We start from the raw sequence: 22,630 nt of genomic DNA on the forward strand, positions 1-22,630 counted from the left end.
CAGTCTTTTTATTACCTAACCTCAAAAGTGATATCCCATCCCTTTTGCCATATTGTATTCATTGTAAGTGAGTCTGTAGTTCCATCCCACACTCAAAGGGAGGGGATTACATAAAGGTGTGAACATCAGGAGGCAGAAGCCATTGGAAACCATCTTAGAGGCTGCCTACCACAGGGTATTTAGACCATGTATACTTCATGTGATTATTGGTATGGTTTAGTTTAAGTCTATAATTTTGGCATTTTTTTCCTGTTTAATTCATCTGTTGTCAGTGATATTTTTCTTCTTTTTCTGCCTTCTTTTGGATTAACTGAATATTTTATATTATCCCATTTTATCTCCATTGTTGGTTATAATGTCTATTTTGTTATCTTAGTGCCTGTTTTAAAGTTGATAGTATACACTTTCAACTTATCACAGTCTACCTTGAAGTGAGTTTATATCACTTCATGTGTTGTATAAGAAACTTTTAATAGTATCCTTCTATTTCCTACCTCCTGACCTTGATGCCATAGATTTTCTTTTCCATAGACTATAAATCCCACAATACAGTGTATAATTTTCATTTAAATGGTCAGTTATCTTTTTAAGAGATTTAAATAATAAGAAAAACATCTTATAGATTTACCCATGTAACTACCATTTCTGGTGCTCTTCATTCATTTGTGTAGAACCATACTTCCATCTGGTGTCATTTCACTTCTGCCTAAAGGGCTATCTTTAATATTTCTTGCAGTGCATGTCTTCTGATGATGAATTTTTCCAGCTTTTATGTGTCTTTAAAAGTTTTTACTTTATCTTCATTTTCATGGGGTATAGAATTATAGGTTAATAGTTTTTGTTTTGGGGGCTTTTTTTAGTACTTTAAAGTGTTGTTCCACTGTCTTTTCACTTACACTCTCTCTCATGAGAAATCTTCTGAAATCTTCATTTTTGTTGAGAAATTTGATTATGATATTCCTTCTTATAGTGTTCTTCATGGTTTTCATACTTGGGGTTTGTAGAGCATCTGGGATCTATGAGTTCATAGTTTTCATCAAATTTAGAAATTTCTCAGCCAGCATTTCTTTTTTTTTTTTTTACATTTTGATTTTTTTATTACTCAAAGAAGCTTCATTTTTTTATTTAGCTTTCTGACTCTGCGCTTGTGCTTTCAACACTTTCACAACGATTTTCTGCTCCTCAATGAGGAAAGCGCTCAGCCAGCATTTCTTCAAATATTTTTTCTGTCCCCTTTCCTCTTTTAGGGACTCCACACATATATTAAGTTTCTTGAAGTTGTCCCATAGTTCACTGATGCTCTTTTCATTAATTTTTTTTCTCTGTGTGTTTCATAGTGGATAGTTTCCATTGCTATATCTTCAAGTACACTGTTTTTTTTTCTTTTTCAATGTCTAATCTGCCATTAATACCACCCAGTGTATTTTTCATCTCAGACATTGTAGTTTTCTATTCGAGAAATTCTTTGGGGGTCTTTTTTGACCTGCCATATCTCTATTTTTTTCTGAGAATTTGTATCATGAATGGGTGCGGGGGTGGCCTCATTACCACTGGGAGGTGGTATCCCAGCTCCCTGCTGGGCTTTCTCTTACACCTTCTCTGTGAGGGAGTTGGGGTGCCTCATTTCGGAGTGGTGAGGATAGAAGTCTAGGCTCCCCACTTTGGCCTTTGCTCAGGTGGGAGTCCACAGTTTTTTCTGGAATGTTTGGCTGGCGTGGAGTGGTTATTGTCTAGACGTTTTCTCTCTTGCTAGACTGCCCCTTTCCTGGTCCTTTGGCTAGAGAGAGCAGGCTTTTGTTGTCTATATATCTGTTGGTGTTTCTGGGTTGCCACCTTCTCTAACACCCAGTCCTAGATACATAAGGCAAAAAGAAAATCCAGGGACCACACACTACTATGTTGTTCCTTGGGTCCTGTGGTTTGAAGTTGGTCTGACTTCTTCTGTACAACTTTCAGAGTCTTATTTTTTTGATATACAATGAGCAAGGGTTTTAGCTGTACTTAGCAGGAGAAATGGGGGGAGAAAAACATCAAAAAGGCTTAAGGCCTCCAACTCAAGCCAACAAGGAATGAACCTATAGGTATGGAGCTGCAAAGTTTTATGCTCAAGAGAATAACATGAAATTGAGATTTTAAAAAGTCTCCTCAACAGTAGGGTGCTTGTGGCTTTGGGAGGCAGAAGAGGCTGGAGGTAAAGGAGAGATTCTGGCAATAGTCCCAGCTATAAGGTGATAAGGGCGTAAACAGGACTGGTGACAGTGTTAAGAACTGACTTGAGGGCATGGATGTGAAAAGTATTTGCATGAAGAATATTGTTTAGGGAGAAAAAGTTGGAAAGTTAGTCTGAGGTGAAATTTTAGAGCACCTTGAATGCCTCACTAAGGAGGTTTTTCTTGGGAAACTCTTAGCTTTTCTTACATCATACAATGAGGAATTATAGGACTGATGCCCTTTAGGGTCTTGTATTAGTCAGCTCAGGCTTTTATAACAAAATACCGTAGACTGGATGGCTTAAACAACAGAAATTTATTTTCTCACAGTTCTTGAGTCCAGAAATCCAAGATTAGGGTGCCAGCAAGGTCGGTTTCTGGTAAGAGCTCTCTTCCTGACATGCGTTTGGCTACCTTCTCCCTATATGCTCACATGGCCTTTCCTCTGTGTGTGTGTATGGAGAGAGAGAGAGAGAGAGAGAGAGAGAGGGTGGGGGGTCTTTGTTTTCTCTTCTTGTTAGGACATCAGTCCTATCGGATTAATGCCCCAGCCTTATAACCTGATTTAACCTTAATTACTTCCCTAAAGGCCCTATCTCCAAATAAAATTACATTGGGGGTTAGAGCTTCAACATATGAATTTTGCAGGGGCACAAACATTCAGTCCATAAAAGGGCGACTTCTAAAAATACTGCTAAAAATATTGTGAAACTGTTGGGCAAAGAATTACGTTCATGATGGATAACGACGACTATAATCACTGTTAACATGGACCATTGTTATGTAGAAATCTTTTCTAGCTAGGGAGGGGTGTGATAAATAAAAATAATCTGTGTAGAAATTTAGGAAGTACTTTAGTATAACTATCATCTTTCAGACCCTGAAATAGTAAATGTAGTAGAATCCACTGGTTGCCTTCCTTACTCATATTTTGTGTTTTTGAGATAAGAGAATTGTTCTTTATCAGTAATGTGTCACTGATGTGTTTATGACTGCAGAAGTCATCTCAATTGTTTTGGAAAGAAAGTGTTTTCACTGGTATGACTAATGCGGCAGGAATCAAATTCATTGGAAATGGACATTATCTGATGATTGTCCTCTTTAACATATTAAATAGCTTTTATTTCACATTGAGATATCCTGGACTCTGGCTTGAGCTATTATTCTATAATATCAGCTTCACTGAGAATTAGCACTTAATTGTGAGACACTTGAGGCTAATACCACATTGTGATTAGCTGATGAATTCTTGGGGAAAGGAGACCGATGTGCATAAACTTCATACATACTGCCCTTATCCTTTCATTAATCTTAGCCACCTCACTTTTCCTCTAGCACTTTAAGAACGCTGTTTCCCTGACTTTATCACAGAATCTGTCTTTGGCCTCACTAAGGTGCCCAAAATGCCCGCTCTGGCTACTTCTGGGATTATACAGAGTCAACTGAAACCAGTTCCTCTTGAGGACCCTGGGCCAGTGACTTCAAAGTCATTCCCATTTGTTCTGCTCATTAAGTTGCTTCTTGTCCTAAGAGCACACTGAATCCAGTTCTCTCTCCCGCCCTAGGCCTCAGTGCCAAAGCTGACAGGATGTCACCAACTGAGGACTGGGAATTCAACTCCAGGCCCCAAGCCAGGTTGGTGCTTCCTGGATGAGTGTTTACAGGGACACTATGAGGCCTGGAGAAAGGGAAAGCCTGAAATAAGAGAAGAGTGGGAAGACAAGGCAGCTACTGCTGCTGAAAGGAGGGAGACAAGATTAGAAGCATGCTCGGTAGATAAAGAATGGCCGCAGGGATTTGGTTATTTACTGCTGTCATCACCTCCGGCAGCCTTCCTAAGACAATGGCAGATCCTATAAAGACTGTTGGAGGGACAGGTGAAATCTAATGGCAAGGGCTTCAATCTTGAGGGCTCTGGTCTTGTCTCTGCCTTCGATTTACTGAAAGACCTTTGACTTTTCCTTCCTGCCCCTCCTGCCCGCCACACCCACCCCAACATAAACCATTCCTTCATAGTGCACTGGGGGCAGTATGTTCCGCTAGCTGGAACATGGGTTTCTGGAATCCCATCATCTACTGTGCATTTGGCCTCCACTCAAAGTAAGTACACTTAGAGGTCATAGGGCTTTGGGGACTAAGGGGTTTCTATTAGTACAGTATATATATGAAAATTTACATGTGTGTTGGTGCTCCTAAAGTTGAATGAGATATTCTTCATCATAATTTTGATTGTTTATTGTTTGGGGTTTGGTTTTGTTTAAATTGAATGAGGAAACTGGGAAATTTCCAGACTTTGAATTTCTTGAGCATGTCTTCATTATATGCAGGTCGGCTTATGTTTCATGGTTAATGAATCAGGAAAATTGGAATACTGCTTCCAGATCAAGAAAGCAAGTAGAAAATAGAAATGTCCTTGGAGACATTCAGCCACAAGGAGAAGAAAACTAGCATCATTTTCAGCACTTACTATGTGCCTGGCAATCAACGCACATTATCTCTTTTAGTCCTCTCACCAACTCTGGGAGGTAGAGGTGGATATTTCCCCCACTGTAAAATGAGGAAACCGAAGCATGAGAGAGTTAAATAATATGCCCCAAATCATGCAGCTAGTGAGTGTCCAAGCGGGGACTAAGAGGTCTAGGAGAGTCTAAAACTATTACACCATGCAGCCTCCAAGAAACATGCTTTCTCTTTTGCACAACCTGTTACATTCTTATGTGAACAATCTTGCTGCTTGAAGAAGCCATTCTGAAGTTTGAGCCCTATTCACACCTCTGATGTGACTGAGCTGAAGCCATCACAAGCTTAGAGCATCTGGCGAAATCTGCCAGGTCTGGGCCAGTGGAGAACTTCTCAGAGGCCCAGGCCATGTGAAAGGGGCTGGGTTAGCAATTGTGAATGCCAAGGAGTGACCGGGCCTGATAGGGAGAGTGAAAAAGAAGCCGAGCAGAGGAGCTGGGAGAGAAGGGCTTCAGACCCCAGGCTAACCAGGCCAGGCAAGAGATTCTGCAGGGTGAGTGGCGGCCAAGATGCGGAGGATCCAAGGATAGAAGCAGACAGATGGGTGGGGCAGATACCACCCTCTACAGAGGTCCCTGGTGCTGAAATGCGGGGTGTGGGGTGACAGAGAGAGTGAAACCGAGGTGGAGAAAAGGAGGAAGACAGAGACAGAGAGATACATAGGCAGAGAGGAACAGAATATATCCAGGTAGCACTTTGGCAGCCCAACCAGGTCAGTGCGAATGTCACAGAGCACTTCAACAGTCCCAGAAATACCATAATCCTCACTCTGAGGACAACTTCCCCATGCAGACACATCCATTAGAGAGTTCCCAGATCTTGAGAATACTCTTCTGACTTTCCTTCTGCCGTCCCTAACCAGAAAGCCTGAACAACAATGAGCTTCCAAATTACAGATGCTTAGATAAAACATGAAATTTTGTCTCACCACAAAAATGTCCTAGCTGAGCTCACTCGTGTTTACCCGACTATCTAGTTTTGCCACCTTCCAAAATATCATCACACAACCCCTGGTGGGGAAGCATCTGCATGTATGGGATGGGGAGGAGGGTGCGAGACAAGAAGAAGGCAGAGAGATGCACATTTTAGAGTTGAACCCCTCCCTCCTTTAATGATTTCCCTGCGTTGTCTGCACAAAGCCCTTGCAGCCATTGTAGAGCAGAAGAACATGCAATTTACATGTTCACGTGTTTTTCTTCTCTGGTTCTCAGCAAGTCAGCAGGTATTCGTAGAGATGGCATTAGCAGAAGAAAGAATGTTGCCAAAGAAGGACCCAGGCACTGCTGAGCAGGAAAGGTGGTTACTGTCAATACAAGGCAATTCTGCAGCTGGATCCCCACCCCTCAAAGAGCAGGCAAAGCAGAGCCTGCCTCTCTCCCAAAGCTGCCGTCCACTTTCTGGACCCCTTGGCAGACTTGGAAAAAAAAAAAAAAAAGGACATCTCCTGTATGCTTTTAAGTGACATTGTTTTTCAGGTCATATTTCACATTTTATCCTTTTAAAACAGGCCTCCAGACATCAGTTGACAATGACATTAGAAGTGGATGATTGGGTTTCCCAGATTTGGGAGCAAGGCCCTAAACTCCCTCCAAACCTGGGCCTTCAGGAACTACCATGCTTCCCCATCACCCAACCCACTCTTAACCCACCAATCATAGAGAATCTTAAACAGCTGTTGGATTTTCTGGGCAGTCAGGTTCAGTGTTATTTTGTAATCAGTGTGGAGAAAACTTCCTCTACTTACTAGGAGTCAGGTGGTTGTACTTAGCCAACTCATAAATGAACACCCACCCCCCGACCTCCAATTTCAGAATCCCAGAACTCAGCAAGGTTCTCTCCTGTCAAAATGTATTCTGTTCTCTCTAAAAAAGGCGTGAGGGCCTCAACGGGCATTTTTGGATTCTTCTCATCTGCCTACAATTACCTTTAATAATAATGACGCATGAATGGAAACGTAATGAGTTAGCCTGGAACACTGGAGTGGGTGTTTAATTGGCCCTGCCATTCTCAAAATCTGAGATAAAAAAAAGACTGCTAAGGAAAGCCCTCTCCAGCTGGGCACTTTGGGAAGAAGTTAGCTGTGCCACCAATTCCCGAGCAGCATTATATGCCCCTCTGCCAGTCCTTAAATTAGCCCATTCTGAGCCTGGGCAATCAGGCTGTTTAGCTTCCTGGACTGATTCAGTTCATGGAGGGCTATTCTTTTTTTTTTTTTAACATCCTTATTGGAGTATAATTGCTTTACAATGGTGTGTTAGTTTCTGCTTTATAACAAAGTGAATCAGTTATACATATAGATATGTTCCCATATCTCCTCCCTCTTGTGTCTCCCTCCCACCCTCCCTATCCCACCCCTCTGGGTGGTCACAAAGCACCGAGCTCATCTCCCCGTGCTATGCGGCTGCTTCCCACTAGCTATCTATTTTACATTTGGTCGTGTATATATGTCAATGGAGCCAAGTCTATTTTTGTGGTGGTCTGGCAGCTCTGAAATGTTTTTCCTCCTGAAAAGGCCTGGCACTCTTTTGTTTTCCTTTGGCATAGATGTGGCCCTAATATAATGTTTCCAGGTAACAAGGAGACTTTAGGAGAGCAAGTCTCAAAGTCTGGGTTCTCAAAGTGGGATTGGAGGAACCCTGGGGATCCCTGAGATGCTTTCCTCCTTTTCCCAACTACATACTTGTGTGTGATAGGTTTTTCTACATATATTGCATCCCAAACAACATAGCTGCAGACTGAATGCAGAAGCAGATATGAGAATCCAGCCGTCTTCCGTTAAGCCAGACATTAAAGAGATTTGCAAACATAAATGAATACCACTCTTCTCACTAAATTTAGTGTGGTTGTGGAAAATATAGTTATTTTTCATAAAAATATTTGTGATGGACTTCTGATCTTCTTCTTCGTAAATGAAATAATAAATATTTTTCAATTTTTCAACTTTAATTTATAATCTGATACATAGCAATAAATATGACCCACAAAAACCAAAACACTTTGGAGGTTCTCAATAATTTTTAAGAGTGTAAAGGGATCCTGAGACAGAAACGTGTGAGAACCATGGTTTTAGAGGGTTTAGAAGAAATTCTAGAAAAAGATCAAAACACCTGTGTGTTGAAGTTCTACCACTGAGGTGTGGTCCTTCAGCAGGGAGACAGGCGTACCTCTGTCCTTCCTTGGCTCCTGCGTCCAGACTTCTCTTGCTTCTGCTGGGTGTGGCTGGAGCACAGGGACATTTGGAATAGGCGTCAGAGAGACTGCCAAAAGGCAATAAGCACCCAACTTAAAGTAAGCACAGCATTTTTCAGCTTGGTGGCTATAAGCTCAGGATTTGGACTCAGACAGATTTTGTTCAGAAGTCCTATCTTTGCAATTTATTAGCTAAATGACTTTGAACATGTTACTTAATCTTTCTGAACCTAGTTACTTCTTTATGTATAAAATTGGGATGCCTATTCCAAAGGGTTTTCATGAGAATTAAAGGAGATGACACATACGCCAAGTACCAGGCGCAGAGTAAGTGCTCAGCAAATGGTGGCTCTTATCATTATTATTCAGTGTAGCATCTTAGGAGGGCACAGTAGTTTATGGAGCTGTGTAAATACTCTCGTAACCATCCAGCCCTTCCTCCAGGCTCTTCTTACCAACTGCCATCCCCTACATGCATATGCACTTGTGTATTTGCACATGTGTGTACAGACGCAAATTCACTGGACAAGTATTTACTGAGCAATTTACTGAGCAGATATTCTTAGGAGTGAGAATAAAACAGCAAACACAACAGACCTGGTCCCTCCTCTCCAGGAGCTTCCTATCTAGCTGGAGAGCCAGAGAAGTAAACAGGCAATTGCAACCTGATACTAGGACAGAGGTAAGCCAGGTGACTGTGGAAGCCAGAGGAGGGCTACTCATTCTCAGATCTCAGCTCAAGCATCACTCTCCTCTGGCAGTCTTCCTTGTCTGTTCCCCTGTCATCAGCCAGATCTCATAAGGCTGTGTGTCCTTCCCCATTAGAGCAGCTATCTCAAGGTATTATTACATTAATGGGATTGCTTGACTGAAATTTGTCTTTCCCACAAGACTGTAAGCTCCCTGAAGACCGAAAAGTGTGTGTTTTTGCTCACCACTGACTATTACAGTGCCTTAGGCATAATAGCTGCTCAATAAATGTGAGTTGAATGAGAGAGTGAGAACATGAATGCTCCTACTTACCAATTTATGCTGTCTTTCAGCCAACCCACCTTCACTCTGCCCTAGAAAAACACAGGCTTATCGGCTTATCATATCCACTTCTGCCTTTCCTCTACCTCATTCCCTGTCTGAAATGTCTCAGCCCAATAGCTTCATACTTGCAGTACCTGGCTCAGAAAACACCTGCCCGTTAAATGGATGGACTAAATCATCCCCAACCTGCCAGGCCCAAGCTCTCCCTGACTGGCCCTTCTCTCTCTCTCTCCATTAAATTTATGTGCTACTGTGTAATATTAGAGGTCATATTTTCATAAACAGGTCTTGTTTCCCCTGAGAAAGGAAGGAGACCTATTCCATATGTACAGTGTAGTGGCTAAGCATCTGACTTTGAACTTGGCCTGACCTGGCCTCAAATACTGGGTATGCCACTTACTAGCTGTGCACCCTTGGGAGGTCACTTCCCACCCTCTGGCCCTCAGTTCTCTCATTTGAAATATTACAGAGTTGGATGACATGACCTCTTAGGTCATTTCCCACTCTGGGGATTCTAGGCGCTCTATGAGATGTTAAAGAAATGGGTGCTCCTTTATTCCCGTGGAGTCTTGATGCACGGTCCCATGAAAAAGGGAGAAGTGAAAAAAGACAGATATGGTCCAATGGACCATCAAAATCAAGAGAAAAACAAAGACTATTCTAAAATGTGAAGAGTGGTAATTTCTGGATGGAATTGCAGGTGACTGTTCTCCATTTTCTGAGGTATTGGCTCACCACTCCATGGTTTCTAGCCTCTCCTTCCCACGCTTATTAAAACCAGCTCCCAAACCCAATGATATTGCCTATTTTTAGATTCTGTACACATCTTGGGTCTGCTTGCGGTCTAAGTAGGAGATATGTAAACAGCAATCCCGTGAGCTCCCACTGCAAGCCAGACCCTGTGCTGGGCTTGGAGCAGTGAAAATTCAAGGATGGCAGGCATGTGGGCACAGGGGGGAAGAGAGAGCAGCATGGCTCTCTGGGGGCAGAAATGGTGGAACTCCTCCATCCAGGACTGCAGTCCTACACTGGTCCTGATACAAGTGTCAGAGACAGAGGCATGATCGCTGGACGAACATTTCTCCACACGGAACCAAAGCATTTGCCTTATTTTTCTTTACGGGGATGGTTTTCCCCGCTTCTGAATGTGGTATGCGTTTCCCCTGATCTGCTTTGCTCTGTGGCAGGCTTGCTTCTTTTTTTTTTTCTCGTTTCCCTTCCTTTATTTGTTAGTCACAACAAAGCAAAGAATAGCCAAAAGGAATGATTTTTTCATTGGCTTTACAAATCTGGCCTGGCCCCAATAACATCATTCCCTACTTCTGAGGAACTGGAAACCTGAAGTGAACTTGAACTCTTATATTGTGCTACTCGCTTTCCATGAAGTGTTATGAATAAAAAAATAAGCTGCTATTGTTGAGATGAACCCACTTCCAGCATCCTGTGGGTGCTCATTAAGTGTTAAATAATCATATGTTTGGTGACGCAGCAAGCTTGATTTATACTCATTATTATAATTTTTGCCCCCTTCCTAATCCGTGGAGTTGGATCATGTGGGTTGGGCCACCCCATCGTTAGGGGAAATTAGTGAGGGAAATTCGTGACGGGCTACACACATTTCTCTCCACCTAGCACACCATAATCACAATTTACCTGTCAGCCTTCCTGACACTAATCTTTGCCTGTGGCTCTTTCTGGTCTGACTTTCTAAATCCCCTTGTAGTTATTTAAATCTTTGAAGGCTGATTCTTTAGGGAGATGGAGAAATGATGGTCATGGGCAATATATTATTTCTGGAGTGGAAAAAACAGCCTTTTCAAAGCTTTCTCTCATTTCCATCAGAGCTTGAACTATTTTGTGCTTCTCCCAGGTATCAGCAAGTATGTGGGTGGTTGCGTGGAGGCGGCTTTATAGAGTGTGGGGAATTGCTTGGTCACGCCTATCAATCAGCAAGGGCTGTACTTGAATTTCTCTGATTATCTACAGACATTTTGGGGGAATATTTGACTTGTGACCAGGTTTCCAAGACCCACACTTTCTCTTGAGGCTCATCTCCACATCTTAAAACATAACAATTAGCAAAGGACCTATTTGATGGTTTTCAGCATATGGACAATATGCTTAAATTGTCTAATTGTGTGGATTAGAAGGAGAAGGCAAAAATCCCTATACCCTTTTAAAAAAAAAAAAAAAGCTTTTAAACAGTCAAGTTGGATTTGGTGCCTTTCACTGCATGACCTTGGGCTGTCTCTGGGCCGCTGACTCTATAGCGCATCTGTTTCAAACTTCTTTCCCTTTGCCCTGTTCCTGCAGACTCTTATGTACAGCTCTCCAGTGGTGTTGGAGACAGGCTTCTACAATCAACCCATTGGGCTTTCACAGAATCCAGACAAGACAGAACATGAGCTTTTCATGGGCAAAGACTGGGCCCTGTCTTCTTTCTCTTCTCTCCCCACACCACACCCCCCAGCTCATAAGGGAAGAAAAACCTCAAGACTGGTGGACTGGATTTTCCAGATCCTAAATGAAGACACTTCAGTCGGAGGGGCACAAGCATGAGGGTGAGGACAAAAAAGGTAGATGGTGTAAAACGGGGATGAGCATTCAAATTCTAAGCCCTTGGGATCACCATATGCTCAGGCCAGTGACCTCCTAGTATTGTGATGCTCTGGTATCTTGAGAGCTGACATGAACCTATCAAGGCAACACTTATATATACACTTGTGGATTAGGAGGCAGAAGACCCTGCCACATGAGCCTGCGGGGCCAGCCAGATCCAAATTCACACCCTGGGTCTGCCCCTTACTAAATGCATAACCCTGGACTGGTGACAACCTTGGTGCCTCTTAGCTGTAAAATCAGGGTCATAACAGTACGTACTTCAGAGTTATTGCGAGGATTAAATGGGATGATGTGAGCATGTAGAGCAAGCAGAACAGTGCCCAGCATACAACAAGGGCTGAGTAAACATAAGCTATTGTACACATCATTGGATCTTCTTGTCTTTTTGCTGAAAAAAAAAAAAAATCAAACAGTGTGTAACCACTCAAGTGTTTGTAGTGGGAGAGGTGCATAGAGGAGTAGAATAAGCATGGCCAAATCAAAAGCCCGCAGACTCACAGGAGTCAAGGTATCAGTTCAATGCACAAAAGGTGGTTCTGTTTTGAGACTGAAAGTATGCGAGTCTGTGTTTGGTCTCACCTCGTTCTCTCTGGGTGTTCCAGACCATTCCTGCCCAGCCAAGACATTTGGGCTCTTCTGAGTTTAATCTTGATGTGTCAGGGTAGACCGGTGCTGGCCCATGCTGACAATGATGTCACTCTTGTTGACACCAGTCAGGGAGATTAATTTTGAAACTGGTGGCTTAATGTCCTGAGAACGCCTGCAAGTGAGGGGGATTTTCAGGGTATGATAATTATTAGGTTAGCCCCAGGACAAACTTGTGATTAAATGACAATTCATTTTACAATTGCTAAAGGAGAATATTTAACAATAGTTAATCTAAATTGTCATTACATTTAAATGAATACACGACAAGGTTTTTGTTAATGTTATCTTAAGGTCAACATAGAAAACACAGGAAATGCAAAGAAAGGAAGGTGCCTTTAACAAAGCTCATGCCCGTCCCAGGCGATTTTGGATTATTAAGCTATCAATGTCTTCAATCCAAGAAAACTGACGTCCTCATCTTAATCTAAAATCAGGCTGTGATTCTGGGCTGAGAACTTTCATTTCTATGTCCTGGGTGCTTTCTGACACCCACTTTCATCTTTCTCCTACCTTTGTTTAGCCTTGCCTTTTCATGTCCAGCCTCCAGATTTCTCAAAGTCAGTGCTTCCCATCTCCGAGCTCAGGTGTCCTCCAGCATAAAATGAGGTCATGTGGCTGGGAGGGTCTCCAGGGTCTCCTCAGTGCTGGCACTCATACATGACACCTATCAAGACTCACTTAAGGCTGTGTTTGGTTTGCTCGGCCACCAGGGGCAAGAGAGAGAAGGGGAGAGGTCCAGTGTCCGAGCATCCTAGGGTGATAGTTGGATGCTAAAGGCGTCCTTGAGGGAACAATAAAACAAAATCAAAAGAAGTGTAAGTGTCCGCGGGCTTTAGGTCCATCAGCTGCAGCGTTTGAAATGCCACTGCAGTTGTATTGGAGTGTGCTAATTTTTAAAATGAGCACCTAACCTTTTAGGGCTTTGTCGTGAGAGCTTTTAATCCAAATTCATATTTCAGTTGCATAACCAAAGTCCATTGCTCAGACATTCCTGGCCTAAGTCAAACACTCACAGTACTATTTGAGAGTTTACGTTTGCCGGATGGCTGAATCGAAGGAGATCTTCATTAAAGTCAATGGAGAAGAAAATTAAGTCATTCAAATTGCTATTTCTGGAGTTGTAGAACCTGAAAGTGTCCAAACAAGAAATATTCCATTATTTATGGTGGTGACTCCACTTGTGACCATTGAAGTGCTCAGCTAGTGCTGGGCCATCTTCCCCACAGAGTCTGCTGGCGGCAGCGCAGAGGAAGGGAAAGGTAGCACATAAAATAAATAGTGGCTCTGGGGCCCAATACTAATTCTTCTTAGTGCAAATGGTGGAGATATAAAGAGTTAAATGACAGATTGTGAGCTGAAATTCTGAAACCATCTCTCGCCCAACAGGGAAGATGACTTTTCTGGAGTTTCACTCTTCTTTTATGCCTCCTTATTAGAATGGCCTTTAGCACCCACGAGGCATTCACTAGAGATAGTATGGTTCCTTTGGTGGAAACTAGGGGTTGTTTGGTAATGAAATGGCACTGTTGCTTGGGACGGTTAGGCCCCAGGTACTGATGAGGAAGTTTAACTGAAATGGGAAGCATCCCATTTCATTCAATACTGAGCTAAACACTGGACAGCTATTTTGTTATCTCTTGAGATTTGGAACTCCCAGCACATCTTGTGATACCAATTCCAGTCTAACCTATCTCCTTGGATAGTAGGGATTCTTAATCTGAGCTTAATGTGGTCCATAAACCCCTTGAAATTGCATGTAACATTATGTGGGTAGGAGTACATCTGCTTCTTTCCTGGGAGAATACATAGCTTTCATTGGATTTCCAAAAGGATCTGTGGCCACGAAGAGACTAACAGGAACTTTGCCGTCTGAAGAAACTTGAACTAACCCCATCATGTTTTGTCTCTGTTCAGAAGGCATTGCATTAATCCAGAATGACTGCTGCATATGCCATTGATTCTGGTCTTAGTGGCCTCTTTGTTTCTAAGAGACCTGTGTGTGTTCTTCTCCTGATAGAGGCCCTGATCAGTCAAGTCAGACCGCCTTGCTGCTTTGGATCCTCTTAAAAATTTCTTTTCTCCATGCCTAGACCCCTGTGGTCCTCTCCTGCCATTCTAGGCTGCTGGGGTTGGAGGTGACTCGTGGAGATCTGCCATGGATGTCAGAACTCCTGTGATCCACACTTAAAGAGAAGACTAAGGCCTCTCCGCCTTCTGTCCGTCACATCACGCCATGGGAAGCAGTGAAGCTGGCTTCCTCCCTCTGTCGGATTGCTTCAGCTGGGCAATCTGCTCTAACCCCTGCTTCTCTTAAGCTCACTCTCTGCATAAGGGTAATGAACCTGGTCTTTCTTCCTTTCTAGTTACCTGCCCCTGTATATTGTACCTGCTGCCCAGACCAACTGTCTGATGCCTGATTCTGTTTCCAAATAGCTGCCTTGGGCGTGAGAGTGTGAGTGCTTCTCCCACAGAGGATAAGTGATGAGTTAAGATCATTTTTAAAAGCTACTACAAGTAGTAGCTACCATTTATTGAGTGCTTACTATGTGCCAGGCCCTGAGTTGAGTGCTTTATACACATTATCTCCTGGAATCCCCACAACAATCCTGGGACGAGTGAACTGGTTTTTTTGTTTGTTTGTTTGTTTGTTTTTACAGCTAGTACAGCTGAATTTCATAGTTAACAAGTACAAGAGCTGGGATTCAAACCCAGTCTCCAAAGTCAGTGCTTATATTCTCTGCACACCTCGTATTGCCCTCCCAGTGCAACCAAAGGTAAAATGGCTGCTGCTCGTTGTTTGGCTAAAATCAGTATCTAAAGCTCCTCTGCTAATGGATTTGCTGCCATCAGCCCCCACTTTCTGAGCTGATGCGGAAGTCTTATCTGTGGTTACTTCGTTCATTTCCATTTAAATTCTTTTTCCGGAGTCAATACTGATAGTCACAAAGGTTTCCTCAACTACTAGATCTCGAGTGAGTGACTCATCCAAACACAATTACTGTGCCATCCTATTTGCCCATCATAATTACCTATCCATTTTGAACCTCCAAAATGCCTGTTTCAGTGGTTAATAGCAATGGAAAAATAAATTAAGGCATATATGCCAGCGTGTATGTGCGGTCATTACCGCCTTATTATGTGCACCAGTGCCATTGTCCGCCTCGGAGCTGTGATCGCAGACGAGCCTCCCCTTCTCCCCAGCACACTCCAGCCTCCTGCTCCTGCTGTTCAGCCAGTGTGTGCTTCGTGAATGCAAATTAATATTAATATCAATCAGCCTAAGCCAAATCAGCCTCTCCTAAGTAGGGAAGTGAATCTGCGTAAAACCAAATGAGATAATGCATGTGAAAGTACTCTGAAATTGATAAAGCACTATACAAATCAAGGTATTTTTACAATAAAATCATAACGTATTCCTAAACCAAATATGAATTATTTTTTTAAATGGTTTGCTGTTTTAGATGAGCTGTACCGTTTACAAATGTTCAATAAATATTGGTTCAATTGTATTGTTGAACTGAGGTAATCAAGAGTTGACTGTATGTGAAAACAAAGGCGTCCATGGAAGATTTGACTAGTACAATAGGTTAGAGAGTGTGTGATAAATGAAGTTTAAAAGAAGATGGGTGATTCAAATACAAAAGAATATAATTTATGTTTTCATTCGAGAATAGAAGACTCTCTTGAAATCTCTTCCTTTTCAAGATCAGGTGATTACAGCTTACCTTGTGAAAATCTTTTACAAGTTACTATACAACAAGAGCGTCACTGGATTTCAATTTGAAGCAAACTGTGCGATCCTAATTAAACAATTTTTAATACTATTCAAGATGAAAAAGATGTCAGCTCATGTCAAAATACTTCGGTGGCGGGACTCAGGTTTGTGATGAAGCTTTTTGATGTTTTGTCACTTCTTTTCATCCCCCATCATTTACTAGTTTATAACTAATTTTGAAACATGCTGAAGGAGAATTCTGGTTTATCTCAAGACATACTGTTTTTAACAATGATAAATTTTATTTATTTAAATCCAACCGGTTACTTTCAGTTCTAAAATAGTGCCCATGAGAAATAAAGTGTAAGCACATTAGTGATTAAGGCACAGATTTTCTTTGTCTTATGGTATATTTACCCACCTTTTAGAAGGAAAACAAAAGATACCTGGACAATTGACTGAAATTTCTCAGTGAGTAAACAGATCCTTGTGCTTGGCATTTGGAAAAGTTGAATAGCTTGGTCTCTGGGTGCGTCTTAAGAATTTGATTCCATATATGAATTCCGAAATTTTTGTAGATCTTATCACTTGGAAGCTGTAAATGAAAACTGCTAACATTTGGAACATTTAAGTTAGGCTTAAAGAAGCAAGCTAGGCAGCCTAGTGGAAAATGGTAACAGCAGAAATAGATGAAACTTGCAAAACCCTTCCTGTGGCTTTATTTGCTAAGCGGATAAATCAGTAGCTTGCTAAATTTATGAACAGAGGAAATCCCAAGTGCAATTTCATGAGTTTCTGGAAATACATTTGCTAAGAGCATTTTTAAGAGGAATTTTGGGAAATGATGATGATTAGGGAATTAATACTGTAGCTTTTTTAAAGATTAAGAGTGCATTTTCTTACCCATTTCTTTAATATCAATGTACAACTAGTGTCAAACAGAAAATCTGACACTGAGCTAAAATAAGGATCCTATTCTTTCCCAGCACAACTATTCACATTAATATATGAGTATAAAAAGTAACTATATGTCTCCAGTATAACATTGTCTTAAAGTAGTGATTTAAAAAAAACAGTTTTTAACATAACATTGTAAATCAACTATACTTCAATTTAAAAAAATTAAAGATTAAAAATAAACAGTTTTTAAATCATAGTGCTACCTTGGTTTAGACCATTTTCATTTACTGTGGAATGTTGGGAGATTTAATGTAACTCAGCCATGGATTTTAGGAATATAATATAATATAATATAATATAATATAATATAATATGACTAAATATTGAGTCCCATATTTATAAATTAATGTCAAATATAATATTGATTTCAAAATCAGTGTCATACCAAGTCACAATGAAAAGAAATATGAAAAGGTTAAAAGCTTATCACTTGGGCTTCCTTGGTGGTGCAGTGGTTAAGAATCCGCCTGCCAATGTAGGGGACACGGGTTCGAGCCCTGGTCTGGGAAGATCCTGGACATGCCACGGAGCAACTAAGCCCGTACGCCACAACTACTGAGCCTGCGCTCTAGACCCGCAAGCCACAACTACTGAGCCCGCACACCACAATTACTGAAGCCCGTGAGTCTAGAGCCCATGCTCTGCAACAAGAGAAGCCACTGCAATGAGAAGCCCGCGCACCACAACGAAGAGTAGCCCCCGCTCGCCGCAACTAGAGAAAGCCCGCGCATAGCAAGGAAGACCCAAAACAGCCAAAAATAAATTAATTAAATAAATAAATGAAAAAAAAAGCTTACCACTTATCTCCCCTCCCAGTTCCCCCAAGGTCTAATATTGACTGGTATGAAGAAGACATTTTATTTGTCTTCCCTATGATAGTATATTTTGCTTCAACCACAGTAGGACTACCAGAACTATGATTGCAACCAGATGATTCTGTTGCCTAAAGAACACGACACTTGGTTTACACATGATAGACTGTGGCCTGATTGCCATATAAAAACCTGCCTACAGAGGAGCAAGCAGGTCAAAGGAAGGCTGCCATAAGCCCTTGCTTGCATCTCATGGTCTCTCTATGGCTCAACAAACAGGTGGAGACCACTTTTCTACATTATACTTCCACAAGCTTTTGTTTATTCACACCTCTCTCCCTTAAAACACTCTCTTCTCCTGTTTTGGGGGGCATACTCCTACTTCTCTACGTCTGTTTTCTCTTCTTTCCAACTTGTGGAATGTCTTTGAGGTTCACGCCTTGAACATCTGCTCACCTCTCTACTATCTGCTTCAAGGTTCTCACCCACTCTTATGGTTCCACCTATCACCCACTGAAAGGGGACTCTTCTAAACTTTGTCCAGCCCTGACGTCTGCTGTAAACTTCACTTTCCTGTCTTCAGATGCCTAGTACATGCTGCAACTCAAATGTCGAGCCATTTCCTCTACTCTACTTGCCTACAACTGGACACATCTTACTCTCTGACTACTCTTTTCCCCAAATCCCAGTTCAACTTCCCTGTGTCTGTCAAGGTTAGCACCGTTCTCCTATTTACCGTTCATCAACACTACTGATCTTGACGACAACTTTCACTCAAGCCCTTGAGAAAGAACCCTATTATTTATTAAGAACTTGACTATGTGCAAAAAAAAAAAAATCAAACTAGACTCCTCTCTCATACTGCATACAAAAATAAACTCAAAATGGAATCAGTAGTTAAGTGTAAGCTCTGAAACCATGAAACTTCTAGAAGAAAACGTAGGCAGTACGCTCTTAGCAATATTTTTTTGGATGTGTCTCCTCAGACAAAGGAACAAAAGCAAAAATAAACAAATGGGGTTACATCAAACTGAAAAGCTTTTGCACAGCGAAGGAAACTATCAACAAAATGAAAAGGCCGCCTACTGAATGGGAGAAGATATTTGCAAAAGATATAAAACATTTCCATCACCTCGGAAAGTTCCTTTGTGCTTCCTCCTAGTCAAATCTCTCCACCCAAGATAAGCGCTGATCTGATCTTTTTCCACCATAGATTAATTTTCATATTCTAGAATTTCGTATACATAGACTCATACAGTATATACTCTTTTGTATTCAGCATAATGCTATTGAGAGTTATTCGTGTTGTCAGGCAACCTATCACATTTTTAAAAATCTCTGTGTAGAACAAAAAATAAAACCCACATTTGCAATCCATGAGATGTTAGGGTGCAAGCTCTGCACTGTGCTTGAATGTCTCTCCTCTCTCCTCATACCCAAGTGCCATCAAATTCATGTTCTTTTGAGAGATCTCATCTCTCTTCTTTTCCTTTCTCACTGCTACCCTCTGCCATCATTCGGTGATATTTTGGTTCCAGCAGGAACCAAATTTTGTCATTTGGACAAAATCTCATATGACATCCTAGAGAACAAGATGGTGATATAAGGGCTAAATGGTGGTTTAGTTAGCTATATCTACAACTGCTTAGGTAGCTATGGCCAGAGTGTACAATATTCGATGGAGGACAGCTTGGAGGAAGGCTCTCTATTAGAGCGCCCTAGAGCTCTCTTCTTGATCTTGCACTGTTCAACTTGGTTTTTTAAGACTTGGATGAAAATAGTTGTGTTTGTCAAGCTTGTAAATGACACAAAGATAAGGGAGAGTGTAACATAACGGATGACAGAACTGAGTTTCAAAATCTTGACATGCTATAAGGATAGGTCAAAACCAAGAAGATGAAATTTAACAAGGATAAAGTGAAAGAACTGCATTTACGTTTTAAAAAGTCAATTGCCAAAGTACATCATGAGGAATATTTGCCCTGACAGCACTCCAAGTGAAAAATATCTCAAGTATAGTGTGAGTCACCAGTATTTTGATAAGAACAAAAACAAATAGACCAAAGGAAAAACTAATAATGCAGTCACAGCTCACATTAATAGAGGTGTATAAGGAAATAGCTCTAATTTAATACAATGGTTAAAAGCATGGGTCTTGGAGTAAGAAAATATTGTTTTTGCCAGGTTAAGTTAAAGATCCCTCTTAGACCTCCAACTGGAGATGCGGCATAGATAGTTGGCTATAAGGAATGGGTAGGCTAGTGATATAAATTTGGGACTTGTCAGCAAATAGATGGTATTTAGAGCCATAGGACTAGATGAAATCAGAAAGATGATGAATATAGACACTGAAAACAGAGAAGAGAAGATGTCTGTACCAGTTTGCTAGAGCTGCCATAACAAAATATGATAGACTGGGTGGCTTAAATAACAGACATTTCTTTTCTCACAGTTCTGGGGGCTAGAAGCCCAAGATCAAAGTGTCAGCAGGGTTGGTTTTTCCTGAGGCCTCCCTCCTTGGCTTGTAGATGGCCACTTTCTTGCTGTGTCCTCACATGGCCTTTCCTCTGTGCATGTGTGCCCTTGGCGTTTCTATGTGTCCAAATTTCTTCTTCTAATAAAGACACCAGTCAGATTGGATTAAGGCCCACCCCAAAGGCCTCATTTTTACTTAATCACCTCTTTAAAGGTTCTATCTCCAAACACAGTCACATTCTGAGGCACTGGGGGTTAGAGCTTCAACATATGAATTTGGGAGGACACAATTCAGAATAATAAGGGCCAAGAATTGAGCCTTCATACTCCAACATTTAGAAGTCAGGCAAAGAAGAAAGGGGAGCCAGCAAAGAAGACTGAGGAGTAGCAGCCAAATAAGGGAAAAAGCATGAGAACATGAATTTCTAGAGGACTAAGGAAGAAGGAGGTTTCAGAAGGGAGGAGTAATCAGCCATGTCAAATACTGCTGAGACATGAATAAAGATAAGAACTGAGAAGGATCATTGAATTTGGCAAAGATAGAGGCCGTTGTTGGCCTTGATAATTGCCATTTCAGCTGAGTGGTGGAATTGGGAGCCTGAGAAAAGAGGAAGGGAAGTGAGGAAATAAAGGTAGCAATTAGAGACAACCATTCTGAAAAGTTTTTCTGTGAATAGGGAGAGAAATTGAGAAGTGAGAAATAAGAAAGTTGCAGGCACAGAGCCCTTAAAAAGGTGAGATGAGCTGGAATCTAGTGTTTGAACTTGGATAAAAGAAAGAGCATATTACCTATTACTACAAGAAGGAAGGCAGAGTGGGTGCATCTGGGTTGATGCAATTGGTGGTGAGAAGGTGAGGTAGTTCTGCTCTGATGGCAAACATTGCTATATCTGTATCTCTTTTCCTGCTGTACCTCCTGCCTCATACTCTCTCTCCCTAACCAAATCCTCTCTACCTATCCAGGCTTAGCCTCTTGGCTTTGAAAAAAGCACTGCACCTGGAACCAGAAAACCTGGATTCAAGTCCCAGTTCTTCCCACTATAAGCTGTGTGACTTCAGACAAGTCACTTACCTTCTCTGAGCTCATTTCCTCATCTGTACACTTAGAACAAAAATCTCTCTTCATACATTTTTAAAATGCAAAGATGAAAATGAGATATCGTCTATAAATCCTACCTCCTCTAAGAAGCTTACATGACCACGTTAGCCTTTTTGGAACCCCTTCGGGTCTTTACCGTTCATCTGCTGTCTGACACTCTTATCTAATTGTTCTCGGGGCTTCCCTGGTGGCGCAGTGGTTGAGAATCTGCCTGCCAATGCAGGGGACACGGGTTCGAGCCCTGGTCTGGGAAGATCCCACATGCCACGGAGCAACTAGGCCCGTGAGCTACAATTACTGAGCCTGCGCGTCTGGAGCCCATGCTCCGCGACAAGAGAGGCCGAGATGGTGAGAGGCCCGCGCACCGCGATGAAGAGTGGCCCCCGCTTGCCGCAACCAGAGAAAGCCCTCACACAGAAACGAAGACCCAACACAGCCATAAGTAAATAAATAAATAAATAAATAAATAATTGTTCTCAAGTGTATTATTGCTGATTTGATCGCTAGATTATACATTTCTGAAGAGCAGGAACTGAGTTTTCTATGAATTATATTGGGGGAGTAGGTAGGAAGAGGAAGAGACGAATTCATTGAGCATCTGCTACTTGCCAGGGTATTTAGGTACATTATCTGATTTAATTCTTACAACAATCTGAACATATGGACATTATTTTACAGATGAGGAAACTGAGTCCTAGAGGGATTAAGCAGCTTTCCCAAAGTCACCCAGCTAGTAAGTGGCAGAGCCATAATTTGAACTCTGAACTCCAAACTCCAACCCTATACAGGCTTTCCACTACTCCAACCCACACTCTCTGATGCCAGGCAATTTTGGCTGCAGTTGGATTTTTTTTGCCAAGGCTTTAATTACTGAGGGGAAATGACATTTTGATTAGCACATGTTTTTGCGGTTATAATGCCAAACAAACAGCTTCTGCTTTTCTCATAGAAATTTATGATAGTGCTGGTTCATATCCAACTCTCTGGAAATTGGTAATCTTGCTACAAATAAAACTATTTTTATTTCATTTGCTTTTCTTGTTCCATCATCATAAGAAAGTCAGAAATGATGACGAATCATAAATTGTTGACCCTCAAAGGGACCTCAGAAAGCATCTATCCCAACCTCCTTCCTTTTATAGAAGAGAAAACTGGGTCCCAGAGAGGGCAGTTGACCTGTTGAAGAGCACACAGTAGAAAGTGGCAGAGCCAAGACTGACCCTTTTTAATCCCCAGTCTCACACACTTTCCTTCAGTCTACCAACCCCTCCTTATAAGCTGGCCCTTTGTCCCTAAATTGGTAGCCCTAAGAACCCAGAGATTTTCTTCATTTCTGTATAGAGTT

The sequence above is a fragment of the Balaenoptera ricei genome, chromosome X (genome assembly GCF_028023285.1).
Source record: "Balaenoptera ricei isolate mBalRic1 chromosome X, mBalRic1.hap2, whole genome shotgun sequence".
NCBI lineage: Eukaryota > Metazoa > Chordata > Mammalia > Artiodactyla > Balaenopteridae > Balaenoptera > Balaenoptera ricei.